This window comes from Buteo buteo, chromosome 1 (assembly GCF_964188355.1).
Source record: "Buteo buteo chromosome 1, bButBut1.hap1.1, whole genome shotgun sequence".
NCBI lineage: Eukaryota > Metazoa > Chordata > Aves > Accipitriformes > Accipitridae > Buteo > Buteo buteo.
The window spans coordinates 66,625,264-66,633,413 of NC_134171.1; the positions used below are offsets into that span (position 1 = coordinate 66,625,264).

The 8,150-nt window shown below is 44.0% G+C and overlaps 1 long non-coding RNA gene across 1 annotated transcript; it reads left to right on the forward strand.

The window, feature by feature from the left end:
- The first annotated feature begins 1,022 nt into the window (after positions 1-1,022).
- Positions 1,023-6,585, forward strand: LOC142033938 (uncharacterized). The gene is made up of 3 exons (XR_012651412.1): positions 1,023-1,232; positions 3,055-3,878; positions 6,425-6,585. It is a non-coding gene; the product is annotated as an uncharacterized LOC142033938 (long non-coding RNA).
- Positions 6,586-8,150: the final 1,565 nt, after the last annotated feature.

Genomic DNA, 8,150 nt, shown 5'->3' on the forward strand with positions numbered 1-8,150 from the left:
TGGAAAGGAGGGCAGGAGCTGAAGGTTTCACGGGTGGTATTTTCTTTGAGACGTGAATGCGTACGGTAGTGCTGTGGGTGCCAGTAGGGCTCGTGTCATCAGGTCTCCAGGCAGCACGTGAATTGTGGCGCACTGGTCAAACCACTGCCTGTCTGTTCAGCTGCCAGCCACTCTGTCCTTGCATTTCTAGGTTATTTCTGTGGGATTTCTATTTCAACTATTATCATACAGGGTTGGCTTTTTCTCTTTTTTTCACCCTGCTTTACTCATCATTTTCAAGCGTAAATAAAATCTGCAATTCTCAGTGAAAACGTCCTTAAAAATTAACTGTCAGGTTTCTTGAACACAGAACATTGGTCTTAAATCTGTTAAATGGTCCTCGTCCTGTGGGGAGTGACACGCTAGTCCTCCCCACTCACAGCAGCTCTTCATGTGCTGGGACACAGGAGTGGCCTGGGCATGGGAGAGGTGCAAAGTGTTAGAGCCCCATGGAGAAATGAGGATGCCAAACCTCTTGCAAAATGGAGTCTCCAGTGGGAAAAGATGTGCAAATAAGTGAGAGGAGGAGACTGATGTGTTTGACTTCAGCACTGAATCAGCACTCTAAGGCTTCTGTGAATTAGAAGTAGCTGCCTTTTATAGTCCTTGAAAAAGACAAAAACCAGATCTGTGATACAGCTTAAAAAAAAAAAAAAAAGTAAAAAAAGAAAGAAAACCTCTCCAAAGAAATTGTGCCACAGATCTTTTGTTTGTTTGTCTTCTGTACTGAGGATGAATTGCTGCACGTGTGTGTGTATATATATATATATAAAAAAAAATTAAAATATGAATTTTGACTTGCTTGTCTTCAAGTTCTTCAGATGAAAGGGATGTTGGTCAAAATTGTAAAGATGAAATGAAAAACAAGCTGCCTGGGGAGGGGCAATTTCTTGTTTTCCTGATCTGAAGCTGAGATGTCTCACCCTCCCCCGTGCTTTGCTCACACAAAGTTGCACAAGCACAGCCGCTGGGTGCAGCTTTGCTCAGAGGTGAGGGTTGATGTGGCTGTGCAATGTGTGATTGGTATGTGGTTGAATTTCTTGAAATATTCAACAGCACGAACTTGCCACTGTCTTCACCTCATTGCCACCTTTTGAGGGAATATATCAAAATGGTGTGTTTCAAGTTTTTTAACCTTGAAGTTTGAAATTCAGGCGTCCATCCTGACGGCACTCTGATGCAGGGATTCATTTGTAAGTACTACTTCAGCAAAATATTCAAGCATGTTTCCAAATCCCATTTATTTTGCCTGAGACTGGGGCATGTTCTACTGGGCCAAGTGTCCTCCGGAGCTCTGGATACCTGGTACGTATGTATTTTCCTTTTCTTCCTTTCTCCTAATGACTGCATGCATAGTGGTCCAACGCTGCCTCTGTCTTCTGGTTGATAACATGAAAAAGAGAACAGAATTACTCTTCTGTTTTACCTGTTCATTTTGTCTGGCAGCTTTGACCTTCTTTCAGTGAGGAAAACTTTAATTAAGGGTGGTAGCTAACCTTCTGCTAAAAACCAGTCATCAGTGGGCATGACTCAGCACCACACGCATGCAGAGGGATGAATCTCAGCCTGACCCCAAGAGTTGGACATAGCAGCAACCCAGCTAAGGACTCCAGTAGGGCTGTGCTGTGTGTTTCTGTGGCCACGGTCTTTACAGACCAAGGCAAGTGTATGCCCATATTGCCCATACCAGCTTTCCTTTTTTCCTCTTGGACAGGCTCCACTGGAGGGAGTTTTGGCAAGCCTTGGAGTGGTGTTGGTGCCAGGTGAAATGGGCTTCATCTGAAAGCTGAAGTGCGTGTGTGTGCAGACGTTGCAAGCAGGAAAAGAGTGTGTGGAGCAGAGGAGCTGGTCCTCGGGAGGGAGTATGGAGTTGTAGATCTTTGATGGTAATTAGGTAGGATGGATTATTACAGTTAGCTGACCTAGGGGTGCTCCAGCAACCCATGTTGGGTAGGGAGTGATAAAAAGCAAGGAAACCAGCTGGGGGAAGCAGAGCCAGGTGTGAGGAGCTGGGAAAGGAAAAGGTAAGAGAGAGAGAGAGGCATGGTGGTCTCTTGGAGGTAAAAGGAAGACCTTGGGAACCAAACAGCAGTAGTGAGAGCAGCTGGGATGTCCACTGAGGACGGGAAGAAAGAAGGGCTGTTTGGCTCTGCTTTTCTACTCCTGTCCTTTCTGTCCTGCATTGACCAAGATTTTGGCTGGGGAGCTGGTAGCTGCTCATACAAAAGAAAAGTGAGAAGCGGGAGGAGACAGTTGCCATGTGGCGTAACACGCGGTGACAACGTGACACCTAAATGCGACCATATTGGCAGCTGTAACGTGCCATTTGTTTCATCTGGCAGCCGTTCACTTGGAGGTCTGACTAGGACTGTGTCAGTACAGTGCATGGATTTGCAATTACTTTCTCCCAGCAGCCTGTGCTGAGTTAGGTGTGCTGACTTGCACTGTCCAATTTTTTTTTCTTTCTTGGAAAATGTGTGTAGGGGAAGATAATTTGCTTATGGTTCTTGGCCCAAGTTAAGTCTTACCCATCGAACAAATGAAGACACAAAAATGTTTCTCGTTGGCTATGTAACCAGAGCCAAGCCTCGCCACCACTCCCAGAACAGCTATAGCTGCATAGTTGCCTGCTTGGAGTATTAATTTTCAGGACCATTTATTTAATGAGTATCAGAGAAATTCTCCTGTGGGGCACTGCCAGGTAGCAGGGGCGCTTTAGAAGCCAGGCAGGCAGCCATAGCCATGCATGTGTTCTCTGCATCACAGCCCAGTGCACGTCTCTTACTATCTCTGTCTGGATGCTGGCTGCCGCACCATCTAACGTAGGTTGTGTGTACTCATTAAAAGATCAAGTTACCGTTTCAGTGGAAAACTTGCGGCAGGTATGTATTTGCATGGGCTTTTTGCTTGTATTGATGGAACACAACAACGCCTGCAGACCAGACAAGTCAGATGGCAGAAATTACATAGTTCCCTGTTGACTTTTTTTTTTTTTTTTTTTTTGTGCTGGAACAGCTTTAAAATGAAACTGTCTGGAATCCAAGGAATTGCGTTGAAATGCTGCAAAGTGACAGAAACACCAACCATGCTGACAGCCAGGAAAGAATTACAAATACAAGTTTCATCTCCTGGCTAGGAGTGCTTTTGCTTTGCTGCCAGTTCCAGTTGAGAGAACATGCAAAGGTTTAGAAAACAAACACAGATGTGATAAAAGCAGCCAGCAAAAAAAATTAAGTGGAGCATCTGGAATAAAGTACTTGGGTTTGCAAAACTGTGCACTGCAGCGATGCTGAAAATAGTTCTAAAAGCAGTTTCAGCCTAAAAAGCTCTATTTAACTGTGGGAGTAATCTGGAGTTATGGACTTTCCAGGCATTTGTTCTAATTAAGCTTGGACAGGTTAATTGGCTGAATTTTTATCGCCTGATGACAACTTGTTTGTAAAATGAATCTCAGTGTCATTTTGTGTTGGAGCTGTGGTCCCATCATGCAAGATCATACTGAGCATCCTGCAGCTGTCTTGGCAAACAGAGCGGACACACAGAAAACGAGGTAAATGCAACCACTTCTGTTACTCATTGTGGTTCAGGGCAGTTACGTTGGGCTGGAGCTGTTGGGAAGCTGCGTAATCAGTGTTGCATTCTGAGCACCCAATTTTATCTTTAACAAACCTTTATTTACTCAGGAGTTTCCCTGAGTCAGCGAGGCCTGCCCCCCATTCCTCAGTGTTTGCTGTTTGTAAATGCTTTTGCCTGTTGACTTGAATTTTCTCATGCGGCTCGTTTCCAACACTTAGAAGAAATGGAATCACTCCGGAGTGAAAATGTTGTTGCAAGTGGAGGTAAGACACAGAACTGAAGTCATGCAGTCAGGACGTAGGAAGGAAGCCTGATTTTAGTTAAGTTCACAGAAAAGTTCAGAGCAGCAAAGCAATCTTGTAAAATTTCCTGGGGCTTTGATAATCTTATTGCTGCTGGTCTGCATCTCTCTTGCTAGCACTTGAATGCAGTCGGATTGAGCATAAAGAGGCTGTTCAGCCTGAGTGTTGGTTTCAGAATCCGCTGCCAGTCATGCTTTTATTTAATTACCTTTCCACTGCTCTAAATAAAGAAGTGTCTTTCCAGATCACAAGCAAGAGCATTTCCTTGATTTTGATGAATCAATTGCTTCTGACATGTTCAGTCTGCCCTACATGAGTGCATGCTACATGGGTTAAGAACTCTGACACTGGAATAACTGCTCCCAGATCCCACCCCACCTGAAGGAAGATCCTGGAGACAGACACAGGATCCCTCCAGTGCCTGGCTGGGGTCATTGTTACCTCCTGCTTCCATGCAGCAGCCCGAGGCCGTTGGTTGATTACCTGTTGGTTATGTGGCATAAATAGAAGTGTATGCAAAGCCCTCTGCGAAGGCTTGGTTATTTGCTGGGCTGCATCCCCCTCTACAGGCAGACATTTCAGTGAAATAATTTTCTCTCAGCTGGTATTCAGCAGGAGGAAAGTCTGTAGTCTTTCTGATGGGAGTAAGAATGCATGCATATATTTTGTTTACGTTTTAAAATATGCAAGTAGCATGTGCATCACCTTCTGAAGTCTTCTGTCCGCATCTGAATATTTCAGCAGAATGTCTAAGCCAAACAGTTTTGCTGCAAGCATGGCTCTATTAGGAATGAGATGCCTTTGGGGAAGAGCAATATTAAAAAGTATTCAAAGCTGTGAAAGTATAACCAAATTCTCACAATCCACTTTGAACGTAAATAATAAGATACGAATTTAAGATTTTATTGAAAGGACGTATTTTACAAAATTGAAATAAACAGTAATACATGCAAGATCCTTGCATCATCATGGTGTTACGGCATGTCCTGAAAAAAATACCATCAGAAATTACTATTTTAATGTAGTGATAAGAAATCTAACTTAAAGGGAAATCTTTGTCTTCGTATTGATCTTCCATAAATAAAAGTGCCGAGATGAAAACTTCCTGAAGACAAACACGGCTGTGGAAGGCACAGCAGATGATGCGCTGCCCTTGGCAGCGGTATGGTTTGGGAAGAATTGCTCCAAGTCCTGAGGTGAGGAGCAGCATCATGCTTGAGGGCTGCTGTGGGGCAGCAGGAGAGCTGAGATGGGGAGGCAGCGTGTCCCAGCACCTGGGGCGGCAGCAGGGTGGACAGGCAGCAGGGTGGCTGGTCAGCACTGGCTGCACACACATGACTGGAGATGCACGGCCAAGGGGGCTGGTCAAGAGTGGTCCAGAATCTGGTCCTGCTCTTCCAGGAAGCCCGTGACATGGTTAAAATCAGCAGGCCGGGAACTTTGATGTAACTGTAACCACACGCGAGTCTTCCAAAATTATTTTTTCTTTGTGTTTAAGGGAGGTACTCATAGACACCTTCGGGTTTATGATTTTTATGGGTGAGGTCAAGGATACAGGAAAAACATCATTAACAGAAGCAGTAACAATTCCACATTTGGGATGAGACGTGCATCATGTTTAGATGCAATGATTTCATGAGCCTGAATGTTTAAAGACTTTGCTATTGCAAATCCCGAGTTTACTTTTAAATTAGAAGAGGCAGTGGGAGTGAGGGCCTGCTGCCACTGGAGGGCTGCCTCCCCACGGGGAACCAGGGCAGGCTGCTCTGTTTCCCCAGCCTGGGGGAGGTTACTTTGTTACCATTATCCTGTTGCCAGTACTGGAAGAAGAAAAACGAGTTTGCTGGCGTTAAATCACAGCAGCTTTATATGCAGGTAAGTCATTACGGTTTGTTGCCACAGTAATCCTATACTTTTTTTTTTTTAATATACTTTGACATCATTATCACATTTCCAGCAAGTGTTCCTAAAAACAGTTCTGCACAAAATATTTGTAGTTCTGGTGCCATCTAAGATTAATACTGTGGACACCACTATACTGGCAACAGGGTTGTTCCTTGTAAACCTTTTTGGCAGTTTTCCTGCCAGCCCTAAAAGATATGCCTCCAGAAGCCTGAGCACAAATGTTGGGGGGCAGGGTGCACAAACTGAAATACAACAGAAGTGTCTGTCTCACGATTGTCTTCAGCCCTAGTATAGTTTGACTTCCAGCTACAGGGTTGGCAGCAGAGCTCCTCCCACACTGTACAGAATCCCAGTGCATTTGCTGTACCCTTAACGTGCTGAACACACACGCCTCCCTTTGGTGCCTGGAAGGTGATTGCTGTCAGTGTGGTCCAGATGTGTGAGTTACAGGTTGTACCTGTGGGTGCTAGCACTTTCCCACCAAGAGGAGAAATGTATCAGCTGGCAAGCAGCACTGCCAGGCTACTTGGTTTCATGGTCAGTGTTACTTTGTGGAAAACTTGCCTTTTTTTTTTTCTTTTTTCATTTTTTTCCCTCTTAAGTTTTCTCGTTAGCTAGGACATCCATAGAAGAACCTGTCTGCTTCCAGAGAGGGAACCTGCACCTCTTCTTTCCACCCCTCCTAGCAAGATCAAGAGCCACAAGGGTGACCACATCCTCGCATGGGGACAAGGGCAGTAGCAGGGTGGTATGGCTCATGGCTCTAACGCAGGATTTTCCCTGCTGATAAAGGCTTCCTGTTGAGAATTACACTCTGCAGAAACCAAAAATACTCAAATGCTTCCCCACAGTAGCATGCTCCAGTCATACTATAAACAAGGTGCTTTGAAGTACAAATGTTTTATTGCAATGTTTCATTATTTACAGTACCATTCACTTTGACCCTGGGTGCTACCAAAGTGCAAGCCATTTGAAACAGAAAAGCTAAATTATGGTAACTCAACAGCAAAACATGACTATGCCTTATGCTCGTACTGTCCTGCCTCTCACCTGGTACTGAAGGCAGAGAAGTTTGCTGCTCTCCCTAGTCACTTGTAACAACCTGGTAACGTGAAACTTTGGTCACAAAGGATTGTCAGTTGTTGGTCTGTTCAAGGTGATGCCAGAACAAGAATCTGCAGTCTTTCCAGCTGGACTTTACGTGGCATTCAGGGTGTCTGACTGCATAACAAGATGTCTTTGTACACAGCCTTGTCAACTTCCTATTTCAATTTTTGATGTAAGAACTGGTGAATTTCCAATTCTTTTTGTTGCTGATTCTCTTTGGTTGATGTAAGCTTTAAGTCATCTACCTGTTTTGAGGCTAGATCCTTCTGGCTTAACTATCTTAAAAAGAGCCAGTACCTCTAGAATTACCCCAGAGTTGCTACTGGAAACTGAAATTGGACATGCCATCTTCTAGAGTTGCATTTAAAGGTGTTTCCAGAATACTGCAACTTTTATTATGTTTCTATTTCATATGAAAATGGTGACTCAGACACCACTGAAGCCTACATTTTCATACACTGTATCATCTCAAAGTAGGACAAATTACACTGGTTACTTCAGGAATGACCTCTCAACAGAAAGTTGCCTTTTGGGGGGGTAGTTACTATAAATTTTTTTGAAGACTTGAAACTTCCAGTAAACTCAGGTCAAGAATTTTTTCAGCTTTCTAACAAGTGTGTTAGCTTGAGAAAGTACTTTGAAAGACAGGTTTCAGACTAAGTACCTGCAATTGCCACTGCTGCCATAAGTCCCTTGGGAGGTGGGCAGTGAACTTCTCTGCTCCAGTTATCTTAGTGTGCAACAGGGATATCATTACCTTCTAAAACTTGAGACACTTTGTGTTTTGTGTTACAAAGCTCTTGTACAATTAGGAAATGTTTAAGACTACATTCCTGAAAATAAGTTCTATTAAATGGCACTCAAGTCCTCCAGAAAACAAGTAGCGGGGCTGTTGGGTAAGGCTCAGCAGTCCTAACTGCCGCGCTCTCACCTCACCCCATGCCTGGTTTATGGTTCAATAATGAGTCCTTGCAACAGCTGCCTCAAATGATTTTGAAATTGCAACTTCTTAAAAATGGGATGATTGCAGCTCTTGGCAGGTCTTCTCCTGTAAGTCCCACTTTTATTCCATGTTTTCACAGGCTTTTCTGTATCACTATTGATAGAAAGCCACCAAAAGCTTTACAGTTGCAGAAGGTAACATTTTCACAAAGAAAATGTGCTGGTTTTATTTCTTAACCTACCGTACAAAACATGGTGTTTAAAAGCTCTGCAGTGCCT